The 22,174-nt window shown below is 46.3% G+C and overlaps 1 long non-coding RNA gene across 1 annotated transcript in view; it reads left to right on the top strand.

Moving 5' to 3' along the window:
* LOC142599259 (uncharacterized) overlaps positions 1-641 on the top strand; it is a 664,355-nt gene extending 663,714 nt beyond the window's left edge. Inside the window, exon 3 of the long non-coding RNA XR_012832889.1 lies at positions 500-641. This is a non-coding gene — a long non-coding RNA (uncharacterized LOC142599259). The remainder of the gene's footprint in view (positions 1-499) is intronic.
* The last annotated feature ends 21,533 nt before the right edge of the window (positions 642-22,174 follow it).

Here is a 22,174-nt window from a genome sequence, read left to right as displayed (position 1 = left end):
GCCAATCAGCGCCTCTGTGATAACATATTTAAGAAGGGAAAAAAACAAAACTAGAGAGAGCTTTTGCAGCCAGAGAGAGGAGTGAGAAGATGTAAGAGACTCTGCAGACACCAAGGTCAGTGCAGAAGGAGGGGGAGGAGGTGCTCCAGGTGTTGGAGCAGAGATCCCCCTGCAGCCCATGGTGAAGACCATGGTGAGGCAGGCTGTCCCCCTGCAGCCCATGGAGGAAGGATGAGGGGGTGTAGAGATTCCACCTGCAGCCCGTGGAGGACCCCACGCCGGAGCAGGTGGAGGCACCTGAAGGAGGCTGTGGCCCTGTGGGAAGCCCACGCTGGAGCAAGCTCCTGGCCAGACCTGTGGACCCGTGGAGAGAGGAGCCCACGCCAGAGCAGGTTTGCTGGCAGGACTTGTGACCCCTTGGGGGACCCCACGCTGGAGCAGTTTGCTCCTGAAGGTCTGCACCCCGTGGGAGACACCCACGCTGGAGCAGTTCGTGAAGGACTGTAGCCCGTGAGAGGGACTCCATGCTGGAGCAGGGGAACGATGAGAGGAGTCCTCCCTCTGAGGAGGAAGAAGCGGCAGAAACACCGTGTGATGAACTGACCGTAACCCCTGTTTCCTGTCCCCCTGTGCCGCTGCGGGGGGAGGAGGTTTGAAGCCGGGAGTGAAGTTGAGCCCGGGAAGAAGGGAGGGGTGGGGGGAGGTCTTTTAAGATTTGGTTTTATTTCTCATTCCTCTACTCTGTTTTGCTTGGTAATAAATTAGATGAATTTTCTCTCTAAGTTCAGTCTGTTTTGCTCGTAACGATAATTAGTGAATGATCTCTCCCTGTCCTTATGTCGACCCATAAAACAGACATGAGGATCTTTGTGCTTCACCAGCTAGATCTGTTTCTCAATATGCTGTTGGAAAACTTGTCTCTTCTTTCTGTATCTCTTAGTGGAAGTGATTTCAGCTCATCTGTATACTTTAGCTGAAAACTAATAGCTTCTAACTTCCTGTGTGAGACTTCCTCTGTGAGATGCCACACTGGCTGGTCCTTGCTGCATCTTTACAGCTTAGCTATGAATGATGAACAGATTGAGAACTTTCTGCTACTTCAGATGCTCTTCTGGAAAAAAGATTTGATAGTTGAGACCACTGGATTGTGGCAGGTGATCTATGACATAAATTCCCTAGCTAGACTGGACTTAGAGTGGTGTGCTCTAGCCTCCTTGGACTGGCCTGACTGACCTACAGTTACCTGCTGCATGAGACGGTTGCCAGGATCCTCTCTCTTGAATAGGATTGCACTTGGGATGCCATAAGTGCATTACATCTAGGCTCCTGACAGACCAGAGACTTGCTCTAGACTAACCAATCCCTCTGACAGTGAAGATGACTGTCCTGGTTTCGGCTGGGATAGAGTTAATTTTCACCAGAAGCTGGGACGGGACAGAGCCAGGACAGGTGACCCAAACTAGCCAAAGGGGTATTCCATACCATATGATGTCATGCTCAACATAAAAGGGGGCTAGTGAGGAAGGGATGGCGGCGCTGCTCCAGGACGGCTGAGTGTGCGGTGTGCGTTGGGTTGGATCGCTGGATGAGAAATTGCATTGTGTATCACCTGCTTTGTATATTCTAAGTACTGTTGTTATTTTCCTCTTCCTTCACTGTCCTAGTAAACTGTCCTTATCCCAACCCACGAGTTTTACCTTTGTTTTCCAATTCTCCTTCCCATCCCATGGGGAGTGGGGGGGGGAGGGGGGGAGGGTGAGCAAGCGGCCGCATGGTGCTTAGCTGCTGACTGGGGCTAAACCACGGCAGTCCTTTTTGGTGCCCAACGTGGGGCACAAAGGGTTGAGATAATGACAGATCTGACAAGAGCGTGTTAAAACAAAGTTGTTATAAGTATTTATAATATTATTTAAACAGTCGCTGGTCACATGGCTGTGGTATGTAAACCCTTACTTGCTGTATGCATTCCCTGCAGGGCGCTCTTTGTCACCTCTGGGAGAGGGGTCAGGATTCTCATTTTGCTGTACTGTGTAATATCGACTTATGATATGATAACATCAATGGTCATGAGGTTAAGCTGGTATTTGTATGTGACATTGCTGTCATGTCCATACCTCAGACGACATCCCTCGGAATTGATTAATAATCGCACCCGATCTATGGGGAAGACAGCGGGGAATACTTTCTCCTGCTCTTTCACCTCTCCTTTTTCCTTCAGGCTGGTTACAGCAGCTTTTGAGAATTTTGAATACCCTTGGGATGTTCAAGCCAGCATGCTCCTATTGCTATGTCTCCTGAATGTGTTTCAAGTCCTGTTGAGGGTCACAAAAAATTGTTTTAAGAATACCACCCAGAGACCTGCCCCAAGGCTGAATAGTCAGAGGTGGCATGGCATGTGGGAGAATATGGGCAAGTATCTAGAGAACTTCTCACCCCCGATGGTTTGGAACTTCACCCTTGAACAACTACAGGACCCTGATGAAGTGATAGAATATTTGAAAGGAAAATGCTGTGGCTATTCCAAGGAGGCACAACTTATCACCCTGTGCTGGGCCCTGGCTAATATCTACCAAACCCTGCTCGATATTAGGCAGCGCCCTCAGGGGGAAGAGAGGGAAAACAGAGCGACAGGCACTGTGGCTACCCCAACCCCAGCGACAGGCACCGTGGCTACTCAAACTCTGGTGATGGGCACTGACACTACTCAAACCCCAGTGACAGGCAGTGCAGTTGAACCAGAAAACCAACCCGTGCCGGTATCAGTCGCCTCTATACACAAGAAGAAATACACAAAAAAATCAGTTCGCTTAGTAAGGGATGATGGTGAACCTGGACCATCACGAGAACAGGGGGAAGAGGCAGAAACAGAGGTAATCACCCGATCCCTGTCCCTGAGTGAGCTGCGAGAGATGCAAAAAGATTTCAGCCATCGTCCAGGCAAGCACATCATTACCTGGCTGCTCCGATGCTGGGATAACGGGGCCAGTAGCCTGGAATTAGAGGGTAGGGAAGCCAAGCAGCTGGGATCCCTGTCTAGGGAAGGGGGCATTGACAAGGCAATTGGGAAAAAGGCACAGGCCCTCAGCCTCTGTGAGGGAAAGGGAAGATGATGTATGTCGGCCAGGCAAGTGGACCACCACAGAGAGAGGTATCCAGTACCTGAGGGAATTAGCTGCGCGGGAGATGGTTTACTATGACCCGGACAATGTGCAGTTACCCATAGATCCTGATGAAGTCCCATGTGGCAGAAGTTTATACGGAGCGCACCGTCATCGTACACCAACTCATTGGCAGTAATGAACTGGAAAAGCGAAGAGGCACCAACAGTGGATGAAGTGGCTGGCCACCTCTGGCAATACGAAGAAAGTCTCTCTTCCTCCCTCGTCTCGGCTGTGGAGAAACTGTCCTGGGAGTTCCAGCAATTCAGAGAGGAGATGTCCTACTCCCCACCTGTATGGACCAGTATCTCAGCTGTTAGGAGTAAGCCTTCCTCTGCTCAAGAGAGACAATATAGAGGGAACACACCGCGAGGAACCCTGTGGTTTTACCTGGGTGACCATGGAGAGGACATGAGGAAGTGCAATGGAAAGCCTACCTCGACCCTACAGGCATGAGTACATGAGCTGCAAGGCAAAACAGTCACAAAAGTGGATTTTTCCAGGAAAAATACCACTCCAGTTTCCAGTGGGCAATTCCCCAGACCTAAGTAGAAGGCCTACTCGCACTTATGATCCTCTTGAAGGGACTTCTAAGTCCTTTTTGCAAGAAGTGAGTAACGAATATGATGAGCAGGATTAGAGGGGCCCTGCCTCCAGCCAGGTGGAGGAAAGGGACAACCGGGTTTATTGGACTGTGTGTATCCGATGGCCTGGCACATCAGATCCACGAGCGTAAGGCACAGCAGACACCGGCTTGGGGCACTCACAAAGCCCCCGAGCCGTGGTGGGGAACTGGGGGATGGTTACAGCAATGGAAGCAGAGCAACTAGCAGCACAGAGGCAAACCCATCTGGGCTGCCCCATCTGTGAGAAGAAGGTACAGAGTAGTGTCAAGGTAAGTAAACATATTTTTTATTTGAATGATTGTCCTCTATTAATGCAGCTAAAGATTTGCATTGTGATTTTGAAAGCAGAAAACCTGCATTTTTAGGTTCCAGCTGGAATGTAAGTTTGCAAGAAAGAATATAAGCAAATTTCATCTCCCTAATGAGACACTGATGATGAACATGTTTTTTGTGGCCTATATGAATATATTTCCTCCAAGTAACCTGTAGATCCACAGTAATATAAGGAAGGTAAAGCCAGAATTCTTTGTCAAGGAGGACTGATTTGATGTAGTCTTTTGATTTAAAACCCTTCAGATTATACCTATCTTGAAATAATTTATTTCTAATGAATCTGCATTAGGCAACAGCTGCAGAGCATCACTTGTAAATCTGATTCCCTGGCCACTGCAGTGGCTGTCTTGAGGCTGGTCTTGACTGGGTACTACATTTAAAATATCAAACTATATTAAATGAAATTTAATACAACTATTAATATTTAATATAATTTAATATAAATATTTAATATTTAATTTGTATAACACAGCCTTTGTATGTTTGTGATATTAGGAAAGACAAGGAGTACAGGGGTCATCTCCAGAATGGAAATTCATAGAATCGTAGAATGGTTTGGGTTGGAAGGGACCTCAAAGATCATCTAGGTCCAACCCCCCCTGCCATGGGCAGGGACACCCTCCACTAGATCAGGTTGCCCAAAGCCCCATCCAACCTGGTCTTAAACACTTGCTCATGTTGAGCTTTTCGTCAATCAACACCCCCGAGTCCTTCTCCTCAGGGCTGCTCTCAATCCATTCTCCGCTCAGCCTGTAGTTGTGCTTGGGATTGCTCTGACCCACGTGCAGGACCTTGCACTTGGCCTTGTTGAACTTCATGCGGTTCGCACGGGCCCACCTCTCCAGCCTGTCAAGGTCCCTCTGGAGGGCATCCCTTCCCTCCAGGGTGTCGACCACAGCACACAGCTTGGTGTCGTCGGCAAACTTGCTGAGGGTGCACTCGTTCCAGGAACTTCCTGGATTGCTTGTGCCCTGCTTTGCTGCCCCTCCAACAGATATCGGGGTGATTGAAGTCCCCCAGGAGGACAAGGGCTTGTGAATGTGAGGCTGCTCCTATCTGCCTATAGAGGGCCTCATCTGCTCAGTCTCCCTGGTCAGGTGGCCTGTAGCAGACCCCCACTGTGATGTCCCCTGTCCTTGCACTCCTATGACACTCCAGTCATAGGAGCTATCCCACCACGTCTCCGTAATGCCAATAAGGTCATAGCCCTGCAGGCGTACACATGTCTCCACTTGAAAAAATTCACTTTTTCCAAGTTCACAATTTTTATTTCTGCTGTTTAACGTTTTTCGAGGAAGGGTAACCATAAAAGGAAATCCAGACTAATCTGATTTTATTTCTTTGTATATTTGATACAGGTTTTTTGTGCCTACAGTGGACCAGTCGAAGCAAATGACTAAGTACCTATATTTATATTTAACTTATTTTGTATTTTACTTTTCACAAATGTAGAGGATGCATCTTCAAGAAGTACAGGAGCAAACATTTTCTAGAGAATTATGTAGCAACTCAGTTTTGTTGCATTTTCCAAAGTGGGGGAAAAAAAAAGGACAGTATTCTCATGTCATATTCTTTATTTTTTACTTATTGCAGTAAAAACAACCACTGCCTGTCCTCTAGAGGTTTTATTACTAGCACCTGTCCTTCTCCACTCTATTACAGATGCATGGGAAAGCTGATTTCAGTCTTCACCCCAGCAACATTCACAGTCTCTTCTGCCCAACAAGTATCTACTCCTTCAGGCAGCATCCATTATGCTTTCTCTCCTCTGATCCCTGTGATTGGGACAAACTCTTGTGACAAAACCAATGAAGTCATTTGTTTCACAGATCTTTTCCCAGGATGCTTATAATGACTATACTGTGCTCATTTTTAACAACAGTTATATAATTTTGAATAACTATTTTTTGTTTAACTGCTGCTTTGTTGTCCCTCTCCTTGCACCCACCTTATCTATTTAATTTCCTTGTATTTGAAGGTGATATTGTAATCTTTTTGAAACAGGTAACGCCTTTATTTTTGCTCATTATTTAGGACCATGATCATGGCTGTTGGGTAGTAGATAACTCAATAATAGTAAACAAGAAAAGACACCTTGTCGGTTTCAGTAGGACTTCAAATCATGCTTTACATGATTTGAATATCTGGTCTGAAAACTTACCCAATGATATTCCTTTTGGGGCATCTTCAATGTTTTTCCAGGGATAAAGTTAGCAAGTTTGGGTGCATTAGCACTTAGTTAAATTTGATTCAAATTAATCTGTAAATCCTAAACTTACATACGAAAAGAATTAGTTTCTCCATAGAAAAGTGACACATATTTAAAAGTAAACCTTGATAAACCTCATCAGGTTTTTATTTCCCTTCACCATCTCCTGATTTTTCTCAATGTCCACAATGCCTTTCCTTTAAGGTGGCGCTTCTTTAAAAAAGTGCTTTCTACAACAGTATTCTATCATTAGGCCATGGTATTGGTTCAATATTCACTTAGCATCATCAAATTAATTAAAGGTGCACCTTCAATAGTTTTTTAGTTGTGAAGCAACTATCTCACTTAGCTTTGGTCTGCATTGCAAAACAGTCTCAGAGAACGCTGAACCAGGATGAGCACGCCAGCGCACCTAACGCAGTCTAACCACTAATGGTCATTCAGTTCACGGGACCAAGGCCTGCAACACAGACAGGAAGGGCATTGGTCCTCAGCATCAATGATTTCACTGCACAAATGGACTCCTTTTGCCCTGGGCTACTTGCTAACACAGTGTCATGGTTTAGTCCTGCGTTGGATTTGTGTGGCAAGGTTTTGGTAGCGGGGGGGGGGGGGGCTACAGGGGTGGCTTCTGTGAGAAGCTGCTAGAAGCTTCCCCTGTGTCTGACAGAGCCAATGCCAGCCGGCTCCAAGACGGACCCGCCACTGGCCAAGGCCGAGCCAATCAGCGCCTCTGTGATAACATATTTAAGAAGGGGAAAAAACCAAACTAGAGAGAGCTTTTGTAGCCAGAGAGAGGAGGCTGTCCCCCTGCAGCCCATGGAGGAAGGACGAGGGGGTGTAGAGATTCCACCTGCAGCCCGTGGAGGACCCCACGCCGGAGCAGGTAGAGGCACCTGAAGGAGGCCGTGGCCCTGTGGGAAGCCCACGCTGGAGCAAGCTCCTGGCAAGACCTGTGGACCCGTGGAGAGAGAGAGGAGCCCACGCCAGAGCAGGTTTGCTGGCAGGACTTGTGACCCCGTGGGGGATCCACGCTGGAGCAGTCTGCTCCTGAAGGTCTGCACCCTGTGGGAGAGACCCACGCTGGAGCAGTTCATGAAGGACTGTCTCCCGTGAGAGGGACTCCATGCTGGAGCAGGGGAATGATGAGAGCAGTCCTCCCCCTGAGGAGGAAGAAGCGGCAGAAACACTGTGTGATGAACTGACCGTAACCCCTGTTCCCCGTCCCCCTGTGCCGCTGCGGGGGGTGGAGGTTGAAGCCGGGAGTCAAGTTGAGCCCGGGAAGAAGGGAGGGGTGGGGGGAGGTGTTTTAAGATTTGGTTTTATTTCTCATTCCTCTACTCTGTTTTGCTTAGTAATAAATTAGATGAATTCCCTCTCTAAGTTCAGTCTGTTTTGCTCATGACGATAGTTAGTGAATGATCTCTCCCTGTCCTTATCTCGACCCATAAGCTTTTCGTTGTATTTTTTCTCCCCTGTCAAGTGAAGGAGGGGAGTGATAGAGCGGCTCTGGTGGGCACCTGACCCCCAGCCAGGGTCAACCCACCACAATCCTTTTTGGCGCCCAACGTGGGGCTCGAGAAAATCGAGATAAGGATAGTAATTGGAAGAGGTAACGGGCAAAACATTGACTGAATGTAGCTTGAGAGTGAAATAGTGGTGAAGGGACGAGAGGTGGATTCTGTGTGTATTGTCCACTCTTGTTTGGTGTTGTGATAGTGTTGTTTTGATTTTGGTGTGGGGAATTCTTTTTTCTTTTTCCTCGTTGATGTGATCAGTGTGTGTGAAGTTTTGTGTTGAATGTATATTTTAATGATAATTCTTAAATATGTGATTCACAGAGGCAAGGGGTGGAATGTGTTGGGTTTGCGTGGCAAGGTTTTGGTGGTGGGGGGGCTACAGGGGTGGCTTCTGTGAGAAGCTGCTAGAAGCTTCCCCTGTGTCTGACAGAGCCAATGCCAGCCGGCTCCAAGACGGACCTGCCGCTGGCCAAGGCCAAGCCAATCAGCGCCTCTGTGATAACATATTTAAGAAGGGAAAAAAACAAAACTAGAGAGAGCTTTTGCAGCCGGACAGAGGAGTGAGAAGATGTAAGAGACTCTGCAGACACCAAGGTCAGTGCAGAAGGAGGGGGAGGAGGTGCTCCAGGTGTTGGAGCAGAGATCCCCCTGCAGCCCATGGTGAAGACCATGGTGAAGCAGGTTGTCCCCCTGCAGCCCATGGAGGGAGGATGAGGGGGTGTCGAGATTCCACCTGCAGCCCGTGGAGGACCCCACACCAGAGCAGGTAGAGGCACCCGAAGGAGGCTGTGGCCCTGTGGGAAGCCCACGCTGGAGCAAGCTCCTGGCCAGACCTGTGGACCCGTGGAGAGAGGAGCCCACGCCAGAGCAGGTTTGCTGGCAGGACTTGTGACCCCTTGGGGGACCCCACGCTGGAGCAGTTTGCTCCTGAAGGTCTGCACCCCGTGGGAGACACCCACGCTGGAGCAGTTCGTGAAGGACTGTAGCCCGTGAGAGGGACTCCATGCTGGAGCAGGGGAACGATGAGAGGAGTCCTCCCTCTGAGGAGGAAGAAGCGGCAGAAACACCGTGTGATGAACTGACCGTAACCCCTGTTTCCTGTCCCCCTGTGCCGCTGCGGGGGGAGGAGGTTTGAAGCCGGGAGTGAAGTTGAGCCCGGGAAGAAGGGAGGGGTGGGGGGAGGTCTTTTAAGATTTGGTTTTATTTCTCATTCCTCTACTCTGTTTTGCTTGCTAATAAATTAGATGAATTTTCTCTCTAAGTTCAGTCTGTTTTGCTCGTGACGTTAATTAGTGAATGATCTCTCCCTGTCCTTATGTCGACCCATAAGCTTTTCGTGGTACTTTTTCTCCCCTGTCTAGTGAAGGAAGGGAGTGATAGAGCGGCTCTGGTGGGCACCTGGCCCCCAGCCAGGGTCAACCCAATACAAGTCCCAGCCAGCAGCTAAGCACCACGCAGCTGCTCACTCCCTTGCCCCCCCAGTGGGATGTGGAGGAGAATCAGAAGACAAAGGTAAGACTTGTGGGTTGGGATAAGGACAGTTTACTGGGACGGCAAAGGAAGAGGAAAGTAACAACAACAGTACCTAGAATATACAAAACGGGTGATACACAATATAATTTGCTCACCCAACTGGACACCCAGCCCATCCTGAGCTGCCGCTCCTCCCCGGTCAGCCCCCTTTATATGCTGAGTATGATGTCATATGGTATGGAATACCCCTTTGGCTAGTTTCGGTTACCTGTCCTGGCTGTGTCCTCTCTCAGCTTCTTGTAAAAATTAAGTCTATCCTGGCCAAAAGCCAGGACATTATCCACCCCTTATTCTATTTTGTTTCTCAAAAACAACTTCTGCTGTGTTGCCCCATACAATGATGTTGTCAATGTATTGTAGATGTTCTGGAGCCTCACCCTGTTCCAGTGCAGTCTGGATCAGTCCATGGCAAATGGTGGGGCTGTGTTTCCACCCCTGGGGCAGTCAATTCCAGGTGTACTGGATGCCCCTCCAAGCGAAAGCAAACCGTGGCCTGCACTCTGCTGCCAAAGGGATCAAGAAAAACGCATTAGCAATATCAATTGTAGCATACCACTTGGCTGCCTTTCACTCCAGTTCATATTGAAGTTCCAGCATGTCCGGCACGGCAGCATTCAGTGGTGGTGTGACCTCATTCAGGCCACAATAGTCTACTGTCAGCCTCCACTCTCCATTGGACTTCCGCACTGGCCATATGGGACTGTTAAAGGGTGAGTGGGTTCTGCTGATCACTCCCTGACCCTCCAGTTGACAAATCAGCTTATGGATGGGAACCAGGGAGTCTTGGTTTGTGCAATATTGCTGCAGGTGCACCGCTTTGATAGCAATTGGCACCTGTTGTTCTTTGACTATGAGCAACCCCACAACAGAAGGGTCCTCCGAGAGACCGGGCAGACTAGACAATGGTTCAATTTCCTCCGCTTCCAAGGCAGCTATTCCAAAATCCCACTTGTACCCTTTTGGGTCTTTGAAATACCCTCTCCAGAGGTAGTCTATGCCCAGGATGCACGGTCACAATGGGGTGCATTGTGACTGGCCCAGTCACAATGGGGTGCTTTTCTCACTCATTCCCAGTTAGACTCACTTCAGCCTCCAGTATAGTAGATTGTTGGGATCTCCCTGTCACTCCAGAAATACACATGGGTTCTTCCCCTTTATAGCTTGATGGCATTAGGGTACACCGTGCACCGGTATCCACTAGAGCCTTATACTCCTGGAGGTCTGATGTGCCAGGCCATCGAATCCACACAGTGCAGTAAACCCGGTTGTCCCTCTCCTCCACCTGGCTAGAGGCAGGGCCCCTCTAGTCCTGGTCATCATATTCGTTACCAAGGAATGGGTTCATGTGGCACACACGGGTTCGAATCTCATCCTTGTTACTCACTTCTTGTAAATAATAATCAGAAGCTCCTTCCATAAAATCAGAAGTAAGATCAGTCCTCCTACTCTGTCTGGGGAACTGCCCACTGGAAACTGGAGTGGCAATTTTCCTGGAAGAACCCCTTTTAAAATTGTTTTTCCTTGCAGCTCACATACTCATGCCTGTAGGATCGAGGTAGGTTTTCCATCCCACTTCCTCATGTCCTCTCTGTGAACACGCAGGTAAAACCACAGGGTGCCTTGTGGTGTGTACGCTCTATATCCTCTGTCTTGAGTAGAGGAACACTTACTCCTAACAGCGGAGATACTGGTCCATACAAGCAGGGAACTGGACATATCCTCTTTGAGTTGCCAGACCTCCCAGGACAGTTTCTCAAACAAGTTTTTGGATTTTTCAGACAGTCTTTCCACAGCTGAGACACAGGCCCATAGGGAAGAAGAGAGATTTTCTTCCTATTGCCGGAGGTGGCCAGCCACTTCATCCACTGTTGGTGCGTCTTTGTCTTTCCAGGTCAGTACTGCCAATGATTTGGCATACGCTGGTGGTGTGCTCTGTACATACCTCCACCACATGGGTCAGGTAGATTGGACTTCGCCTGGATCTGTAGGTAGCTGCGCATTGTCCGGGTCATAATAAACCATCTCCCGCACAGCTAATTCCCTCAGGTACTGGATACCTCTCTCCGTGGTGGTCCACTTGCCTGGCCGACATATAACATCTTCACTGAAGGGATACCTTTCCCTCACACTTGACAGGAGTCTCCTCCAGAGGCTGAGGGCTTGTGTCTTTTTCCCAATTGCCTTGTCAATGCCCCCTTCCCTGGAAAGGGATCCCAGCTGCTTGGCTTCCCTATCCTCTAATTCCAGGCTACTGGCCCTGCTATCCCAGCATTGGAGCAGCCAGGTGACAAGTTGCTTGCCTAATTGACAACTGAAATCTTTTTGCATCTCTCGTAGCTCGCTCAGGGACTGGGATCGGGTGGTTATCTCTGGTTCTGTCTCTTCCCCCTGTTCTTGTGATGGCCCTGTTTCATCATCCTTTGCTAAATGAGTTGACTTTTGTCTCCATTTCTTCTTATGTATAGGGGCAATTGATACCGGTATGGGTTGGTTCTCTGGTTCACCTGCAGTGCTTATCACCAGGGTATGAGTAGCATGTCACCAGGGTTGGAGTAACCGCAGTGCCTGTCGCTGGAATTTGAGCAGCCACAGTGCCTGTCATGGGGGTTTGAGTAACCGCGATGCCTGTTGCGGGGGTTGGAGTAGCCACTTTGGCTAGTTTGGGTTACCTGTCCTGGCTGTGTCCTCTCCCAGGTTCTTGTAAAAATTAAGTCTATCCTGGCCAAAAACCAGGACGTTATCCACCCCTTATTCTATAGCATCTACATCATGCCCAGATCCTACACTTTCTAATTAATCACCAACACTTTCCCTGTCTTTGGTGTATATACACACACACACACACAGAGAGATATCATTCCCTTAATCTATGGACCATCCCACGAATGGGTTTGCCTTTGCCCGAGGCAGGAGTAACCCAGACTCTCTTTTCACAAGGAGCCAGGACAGGCGAGCCAAGCTGGCCAGGGGGCTATTCCATAGCATGTGATGTCATACTCACCATAAAAGGGGGCTAGTCGGGGAGGGGCAGGTTTACCGTGGCTCCGGGATGGCTGAGAAAGCTGTCCGGTGGGTGGTGGGATAGGTAAATTGCTTTCTGTTATCACCCATTGATAATATCTATTATCAGTACTGTTGTTGATTGTTTCCCTCTCCCTTGCTGTCCCAGTAAACTGCCCTTATCCCAACCCTTGAGGCTTTGCCGTTGTTTTTCCATTCTCCTCCCCGTCCCGCTGGGGGAGGGGTGAGCGAGCGGCGGCATGGTGCTCTGCTGCCAGCTTGGGCTAAACCATGTCAACACTGTAAAAATATAGAAACTTAGCTATAAGAAAACTTACGTTAAACTAGAAAGCTGCTTAAGGCCTAGAACTATTTTAAAGCCTATAATCGTGGGAAAGGGGTTTCTAATCAAGGTAATAGCTAACTGACCATGGCAATGTACAATGCTGCTACATTCCTTGTACAGTCCCTACCCAACCGGACAATAGGCCCGGGAATATTAATCTTATGAAGTAAGTTGTAATGGACAAGTGTATCCACAGCGAGGATACTGCGCATGCCTGCAAGAAGAGGGTCATCCAGCGAACATGGGTGTGCGACCACTGACGACCACCAGAGACCCCTGAGGACCACCAACTCAAATCACTGAGCATGCGTGATGGGGAGGAGAATATGGAAATGGATTCCAAGAAATGATTATCATAGGACTGCCTTTTCTCAGAAAAATAATGAATATGTATATTTTGATTCTATATAACCTGTATGTTGGTGATCACCTGGCATGCACGTTTGGTGGAGCTATTTCCCCCGTGCATCCAGCGCTGCAATAAAGCATACCTAGGGTAACTCACGTCTGGTAGAATTTTTCTTTAACAGATGGCGCCCCAGGTGGGACCCTAGGACGCAAGAGGAAGAAGCACCAGTTAATTCTCTGGACAGACCCGTGACCAACGCTCATCGCCGGCAAAATAGGTGAGTTCACCTAAGAGACTTGGACACGGGTGTTTCCAGACGATATTGGGAGTACTCTTGTGTTTAAACTTGCTAAAAAATTTGGTAAGAGGAAAAGAAGAAAGAAATGGGAAATACACCCAGCGTTGAAAGGGGGACACCCCTTGCTGAGGTTTTAGAAAACTGGAATAAGGTTTATGGGGCACAGACTTTGCAAAGGAAAGACTGATTGTGTTGTGTCAGGAGGAATGGCCATTCCTAACTCGAACTTGAGGAAACAAGGTGATTTGATCATGTGGCAAAGCAAAATGCCAAGATTAAGAGATGATGCAGAAAAATGTGCACAAATGCTATCTGGAATAGTCACTGATTACACACCTAATTGGAGTGACATGAAAACTTTGTTGAGAGAACTATTCCAGATGGATGAGCGAGATAAAATTTTTCAAAAGGACCGAGAAATTGCTCAGAGGGGTCAAGGATTAAATCCCTGGCCCAATGAGGACCCCAATTGGAATTTAGCCACAACCAATGGAATGCAAGCTTATCGGGCAGCCATCGGACAGTTATTGGAGGCCATACGGCAATGTGGCGAAAGAGTTACAAATTGGACAAAGGTCCTTGAATGCAGACAAAAACCTGATGAACACCCCAGCGATTATTGGATAAGATTGAAAACTACCTTGTTGAAATACGGGGGAATGACTAGAGAAAATTTTCAAGAACCATTGGCTATTAGTGTATTTGTGGAGCAGTCTTCTCCTGATATAAATAAGTATTTTAAAAAAGCACATGCCTGGGTGGCAAGGGGAAACCCTGACTAAAATACTGAGTATTGCTGCTTTTGCTTTTGATGGTAGAGATGAAGAAAAACAAAAGAGAGAGAACGAGAGAAATAAACAGGAAAGGAAACGAGAGCGACAGGAAAAAGAGAGAGAAATTAGTTTGTTGGCTGCAGCAATTACACAGAATTATCAATCAAGAGGAAGGGGCAGGGGAATTTCAAGGGGAACTCCAAGAGGAAGGGGACGTGGGGGAAGGGCTCCCTTTCTTTCTTCTCTTAACCAATCTAATCCTAATACTTTAGAGTGTTTTTATTGTGGGAATATAGGACATATCCAGCGAGAGTGCCCACTCCGCCCAGTAAGTGCTGGACGAGGATCAAATCCACCATATCCACCGTGCCCTCACTCACAATAGAAAATTAATGAGCTGAATTCCATGCTTGCCAAAGGACTGCGAAAATGTCAAATGAAGGAGTGAAGGTAAATGAGTATGGACAAATTACTGCAAAGGTAAACGGACTTTTTGTTGAATTTTTAGTAGACACAGGAGCAACTTTGTCCCTTTTGAATTATGCAATCCCACAAACATTGATTTCTAAAGAGAAGGTACTTATAAGAGGGGTTGTTGGACAAGAAATAAAATCTATTTCAACCCCACTTCCAATTATCATTGCAGAGAAAATGGTATGGGGAAGATTTGTGCTATCTCCAAATTCACCTGTGTCTTTGCTAGGACGTGATCTTTTGCAGGAATCAGGTACTCAAATACTCCTTGCTCCAGCTGGAATCAAGTTAATAATCATGGGATCAGAAATTGTGCAAATTCCACAAGAAGAAGAATCGGCTTTTAAAATCTCAAAAGGACTTGAAGCAGTTCCCCGGGAACTATGGAGCAGCTCTGGTGATGATATAGGATTATTGTTATCTGCAGAACCAGTAATAAAACAAAAGGAGGGTCACCTCCATCAATTAAACAGTACCCGATTGCAGATGAGGCTATCCCAAGTATTCAAAAACAGATTGCAGTTTTCTTAGAAAAAGGAATACTCAAGGAATGTCAAAGTCCATATAATACTCCAATCTTGCCAGTAAGTAAACGTCGATTAGATAAAGATGGGGATCCAGAATATAGATTTGTTCAAGATCTCCGTGCAGTAAATGAGCATGTAATTTCCCCACACCCTGTTGTCCCTGACCCAAATTTAATTCTTACCCAAATACCTGTATGGGCACAATATTTTACTGGTTTGGATTTAACAGGAGCATTTTTCAGTATACCTATTGGTGAAGAAAGTCAATTGATTTTTGCCTTCACTTGGCAAGGGAAACAGTTGACTTGGACACACTTGCCACAAGGGTTCACTAGTTCACCAACCATCTTTTCTCAAATTCTCAGAAACGATCTAAGAGACTTAAAATTTCCTGGGGGTTCTGTCTTGATTCAATATGTTGATGATTTGTTACTAGCAAGCCATATGGCTGAAGATTGTATGCGGGATACTGAATATTTGTGCATCCAACTTGCAAAAAAGGGTCACCGTGCATCTCTATCCAAACTGCAACTCTGTCAACAACAGGTAAAGTATCTGGGGTTTATTCTTAAACCAGGGAGGAGAGAAGTAGATCCAGAATGGGTAAGAGCTATACAAGAAATTCCCAGACCAGTAACAAAGAAACAATTAAGGGGATTTTTAGGACAAGTAGGATATTGTAGGCCATGGATTCCTGGATTCAGTGAAATAGCGAAACCTCTTAATGAGGCAACGAAAAATGAGGAAGTGGAACCAATAGCTTGGGGTCCTGAACGCGAAAAAGCCTTTCATGCATTAAAGGGAGCATTAATGCAAGCTCCAGCTTTGGGGCTCCCAGACTATTCTAAACCCTTTAAACTTTATTGCACAGAAAACAAAGGAACAGCAAATGGAGTTTTAGTTCAAACTTTAGGGCCACATGAAAGACCTATAGCCTATTAATCTTGCACATTAGATTCAGTAGCAAGAGGAACTCCGTTTTGCATAAGAGCTGTGGCTACTGCTGCTGAGTTAGTAGAAAAAAGCCGGAACATAGTCTTGGGACATCCCCTAGTAGTCTGTGTGCCACATGAAGCTGAAATATTATTGAAACAATATGCCGAGAAAGCACTTTCTCCACAAAGAGCACATAAATATGAACTAATACTTCTGCTTGCTGACAATTTAAGATTGGAAAGATGTAACACTTTGAATCCTGCCACCTTAATGCCACTGCCCACGGATGGAGAAAAGGATGAACATGATTGTGAACAGGTGATCAAAATGACGAGCAAACCACGAGATGACCTACGAGATCAGCCTTTGGATAACCCAGATATGAACTTGTTTACCGACGGCTCCTCCTATTATGAAGAAGGATGGAAATGTACTGGGTTTGCTGTTACCACGGAAACTAAGGTATTGTTAGCAGGACCTTTGCCTCCCACTCTAGGTGCTCAAGGCGCAGAGATCGTCGCCCTCATGAAAGCTGCACAATATGCGATCGGAATACGGGTTAATTTGTATACTGACTCTAAGTATGCGTTTGGAGTTTGTCATGCCACAGGAATGCTGTGGAAAGAAAGGGGATTCCTCACGTCAGCAGGTAAAACAATCGCCCATGGACAGCAGATTAAAGAACTCCTGGAGGCGATTCAATTACCATCCGAACTAGCAGTAATATATATTAAAGCACACACCAACCAAGAGAATCAAATGGCAAAAGGGAACGAGCTCGCGGACCAGGCTGCAAAAGCGGCAGCCCGACAAGTCATCTTTGCAATGACACTGACCCATCAAGGAGAGCTCGACCGGGAATTACCAGACATGCAGAAACTGTATGAGGAACTTCCCGAGGAAGAAAGACAGCTCTGGGAGAAGCTGGGAGCTGAACAGCAGAACGGACAATGGACTCTAGGGGGGAAACCATTACTCCCCAAAAGGTATTTAATACCGATCACGCGATGGCACCATGAGAAAACCCATGGTGGACCTGAGAATATAGCTTTGAGAGTACAGAGACTGTGGGCAGCACCAGGGATTTATGCTGCTATTAAGAGAGTTTGCGAAGGGTGTCGACTGTGCAAACAGTATGCCTCTTTGAAAATCAAGGCACCAGCAGGAAAGCGACCTCCAGCAACATATCCTTTTCAAAAACTACAATTTGACTGCACGGAGATGCCTAGGGCTATGGGATATGCTTATTTACTTGTGATTATTGATCAGCTTTCGGGTTGGGTGGAGGCTTTCCCAACTCGAAAGAATGACTCAAAAGCAGTGGTTAAAGCTCTGTTAAAAGAGATAATACCTAAGTATGGAGTTCCTGAAATAATTGACTCGGACAGGGAAGCACATTTCTCTGCCGCAAATTTATCATTCATTAAATATCAAGATGCAATTGCACACACCTTATCACCCACAATCATCAGGGCAAGTAGAAAGGATGAATAGGACGATCAAAGACAAATTAGTTAAGACCTGTAAACAAACTGGCTTGAAGTGGCCAGAAGCATTAAATTTAGTACTTTGGGACATTAGAAACACACCGAGGCAACCAGTAGGTGTATCTCCAGCAGAAGTTTTATTTGGGAGAATTTTAGCAGTACCTGGAACTTATATTCCAGCAAAAACAAGCCTTTTGGATGGAGATGAACAGGTAACTCAATATTTATTGTACTTGCAAAATTCTTTTATGCAATTACGAAATCATACTTATTGGTATCAAGGGATAACACCTGAAATTCAGGTACGTAATATTCAACCAGGGGATAAAGTGTATATAAAGAATTTTAAACGGAAAAATAGATTTGAGCCCAAATGGGAAGGACCTTACATGGTGTTATTAACCTCGTTTTATGCTGTCAAGGTACAAGGAAAAGAGACGTGGATCCATCACTCACATGTGCTTAAAGATTCCGCGACAGAATGAAAATCAACGCACTGCTGTATTTGCTGATTTGTTTTCTCTTGAGTAAGACTGATACCTTGTGGACAAAGTTCATCCTGCAATACCGAGATGTAATTACAAAAGGAACCATAATACAATATAGTAATACTAGTCTCTGGGAGCAAACCTTTTGTAAAGTTTGGGGAACTAAGAATGCAAAAGGGGAAAATATTGTAGCAGGTAGAAATACTGAGATTGTATGGAATCCTTTTTTTAATCCTAATGTTTTTCTAGAATTTTGTGTTGGATTTGTGATGGGAGATCCTGAGAATGGAACGGAATCATCAAGAAGTTATACATGGAATATGTATCCATATCACACATATATATATGAGCCGCAAACAGGAACAGGAACCTGGTGTGTCAACCATCACTTATGGGTAATGACAGAGGGTAAACACAATGATTGGTGTTGTATCAATTTGAATCTGACGAGTCCATCCTTTTTTGTAATGTATTACATTATCAAAGATGGGTTTAGGAATTTTCCAGTAGCACGTGATTATGAATTTCCCTGGGGTTTTCAAACTGGCATTTCTAATACTGACAAAATAATGACCAAATCTAGATTAAGTAAACGAAGTTTAGTTGGAAATGAAGAGGAAACTTTTTGGTTAAATAACACTCACGTTTCCTTAATGAAGTCCTTTGCGAAGAATTTGAATTATACTGAATGTTGGCTTTGTGCATCTTTACCAAAATCTGTAGGTCGAGGGTTTGATTTAATTGGTATTCCAGTTCCGAAGGATTCAGTTTGGGAAAAGTTTTGGAGAAATACCTCTATAACGACTAAATATGAGGAGCAAATATTAACCATCAGAATTCCTCCTTTAGACGAATATCATAACGTCCTCTGCGTAGAGAGATGTTACCCCCCAGAGAACTGGACTCGGCAGTTTTGTCTTAACCACACTTTTGTGGGAAATTGCACTAAATGTAACACAACTAATCATATTAAATCTCGCTTGAGCTGGGCTTGGAGGGGACCAAAGGCACTAGGACTATTTTGGTTATGTGGTGACAAAGCTTATAAAGTACTCCCACCACGCTGGGGAGGAATTTGTACTCTAGGATTGGTAACTGTGGATTTACAAATTCTCCCTAAAACTATAAATGTTCCAATCTGGCATCGCACCTTTTTAACTCGTGTTAAAAGGACCAATAACCCACTAATAGAAAAACCCTCAGGATTTCACTCTTTTCTCCAATGGTTCATACCATCTTTAGGGGTGAGTGAACTGGAAAAAGCGATTTTAAACATATCGGGGGAAATTGAAAAATTGGCAAATTATACCGCTCATGGGTTAACAACCTTGCAAATTGAAATTGCAGAACTCTCAAAAATTACCCTACAAAATCGTGTGGCCTTAGATATGATGTTAGCATCACAAGGTGGAGTTTGTACAATGCTAAATGTGAGTTGTTGCATGTATGTAGCTCATTCAGGGGAATTATTGACTGACATACATAAAATCTGGGAGATTAGTTCTCAAATGCGACAAGTACAAAAAGACGATACATCTTGGGGTTTTACTGATACTGTGTCGTGGTTGACTTCCTGGGCTCCTGATTTATCTGTGTGGCTCAAAAAGGCGCTTGCTGTAGCAGCCTTAGTGATCATAGGGATTGTATGTATAATAGTGATTTTTCAATGTTGCACAACCTGTTTTTCTAGTATAGTAGCAAAATTACAAGGAGCTTGGAGATATAAATAATTGCAGGGATTCAATGAAAACAAAAGGAGGGAATTGTAAAAATATAGAAGCTTAGCTATAAGAAAACTTACGTTAAACTAGAAAGCTGCTTAAGGCCTAGAACTGTTTTAAAGCCTATAATCGTGGGAAAGGGGTTTCTAATCAAGGTAATAGCTAACTGACCATGGCAATGTACAATGCTGCTACATTCCTTGTACAGTCCCTACCCAACCGGACAATAGGCCCGGGAATATTAATCTTATGAAGTAAGTTGTAATGGACAAGTGTATCCACAGCGAGGATACTGCGCATGCCTGCAAGAAGAGGGTCATCCAGCGAACATGGGTGTGCGACCACTGACGACCACCAGAGACCCCTGAGGACCACCAACTCAAATTACTGAGCATGCGTGATGGGGAGGAGGATATAGAAATGGATTCCAAGAAATGATTATCATAGGACTGCCTTTTCTCGGAAAAATAATGAATATGTATATTTTGATTCTATATAACCTGTATGTTGGTGATCACCTGGCATGCACATTTGGTGGAGCTGTTTCCCCCATGCATCCAGCGCTGCAATAAAGCAAACCTAGAGTAACTCATGTCTGGTAGAATTTTTCTTTAACAAACACCCCACCCCATTCCCCGTTGCCTTTACCTTTCCCCCAGTTACTGTGGACTTCTATTGACTTCATGCTTCCTTGATAATCATCCAGTTTTCAGCGCCTTCTGGGGCACTATGTTCCCTTTTTATCAGTCTTTTAGCTCCTCTTCAAGGATAGTCCTTAGCAAGGCATGCATTTTCATATGAAGTGATTGGGTTTACAAAATAAAGCTATTGATCAATGGTCTTCCTTAGAAGAATCCTAAGTTAAACAGTGTCACTATAACCTAGACATTAACCCAAACGTATAGTTACCTATTATAGTCCCAAGCTAAATCCTACTAATTTGAACAACAGCAGACTGGTTTTTTTTTAAGCTCTCTTCTGTGGGCACATAACACCTGTTCTCCATTCTACTACTCCTCAGACATCAACCCAGTAATGTCTTTTTCATCTTCATTCATAAAGAGGTAAATATTGGACATTTTATAAACAGCAGAAAGCCTGTACTAGCAGTGTGAAATAGGTTGCAAAAATTAGATGTGATGCAAATTATGCTGATCTCATTCTTCCCTGATTCTGGAAAAAAATCCACTTTGAGCTTCACTGCATAATTTTGATGGTCTACAGTTGGAATGATAATCAACTTCTGTAATGACTTCTGTGAGTCAGTCGTCGTAGAGTGCAGCTCCGGTGCCGGCCCGACCCGCAGTGGAGCAGCAGATCTAGGCGCACAGGGGTTTTTTCCTGACTTTCCAGAGGCAGGGAAGTGCCAGGGACATGGAAGAGACCCGCCACAAGCCAGCTGCTCTTGCGGGAACTGCTGACAAGACCTGGGCATTGCCAAAGCAACGGTACCCACCCCCGACTCCTATAAAAAGCAGCCTAGGGAGCGCTAGCGACCTGGAGCATGGCGAAGAGAGCGTGGCGTGTCAGCCAGGGCGTGGCGTGGCAGTTTGCGCAGGCAGGGCAAGCAGGCAGGGCCTAGTCAGTCTACCTGCTCAAGAGGAGAGTCCACTGGTGGTCATCACTCTCTCATAGAAGGAGTTCAGCCATGGCACCCACCAGGCAGAAAGCCCTAAGCTCTCTGCTTACCAGAAGGCATGTGGCAACACAGACAGAGCTGCCACAGAAACATGCAGCCACCCAGCTCTCAGGCTGCAGGGAGTGTCTGAGCTTGGCACTGGCAGGGGAAGGCAGTAGTGAGACTGGCTGCCTGAGGTGTGACCAGGTGGATGATCTGCTCAGCCTGGTGGCAGAACTCCATGAAGAAGTGGAGAGGTTAAGGAGCATCAGAGAGGCTGAGAGAGAGATAGACTGGTGGAGCCAAGCTCTGCCCTCCCTGAGGCAGAAACAGGGACAGCTAACAGACCAAAGCCAAAGTGAAGGGGACCCTGTATCCTCCCCTCGCCAGGCAGAAGGCAGCAGCCTCAAAGAGGGGAGCGAATGGAAACAAGTGCACATGCGGCGTGGCAGGCGGCTAACCTTCTCCTCCTCACCCACCTCGCCTTCCCACGTACCCCTGTGCAACAGGTACCAGGCTCTGGCTGTGGAAGGCCGCTCGAGCAAGGATATGGATGACAGTCAAGCTATTCCAGAAGTAGCACCTAGGCCCAAAAGGCCCATGCCTTGGGTCGTGACCACCCCAACAAAGAAGAAAAGGAGAGTTATAGTCGTAGAGGACTCCCTTCTGAAGGGTACAGAGGGCCCGATATGCAGGGCAGACCCTCCTCTCAGAGAAGTCTGCTGCCTCCCCGGGGCCCATGTCAAGGACATCGCTAGGAAACTCCCCAGCCTGGTAC

Source organism: Balearica regulorum, chromosome W (assembly GCF_011004875.1).
Source record: "Balearica regulorum gibbericeps isolate bBalReg1 chromosome W, bBalReg1.pri, whole genome shotgun sequence".
In the NCBI taxonomy this organism is placed as follows: domain Eukaryota; kingdom Metazoa; phylum Chordata; class Aves; order Gruiformes; family Gruidae; genus Balearica; species Balearica regulorum.
Note: the sequence above shows the minus strand (reverse complement) of the source record. Positions and strands in the feature narration are given on the sequence as shown.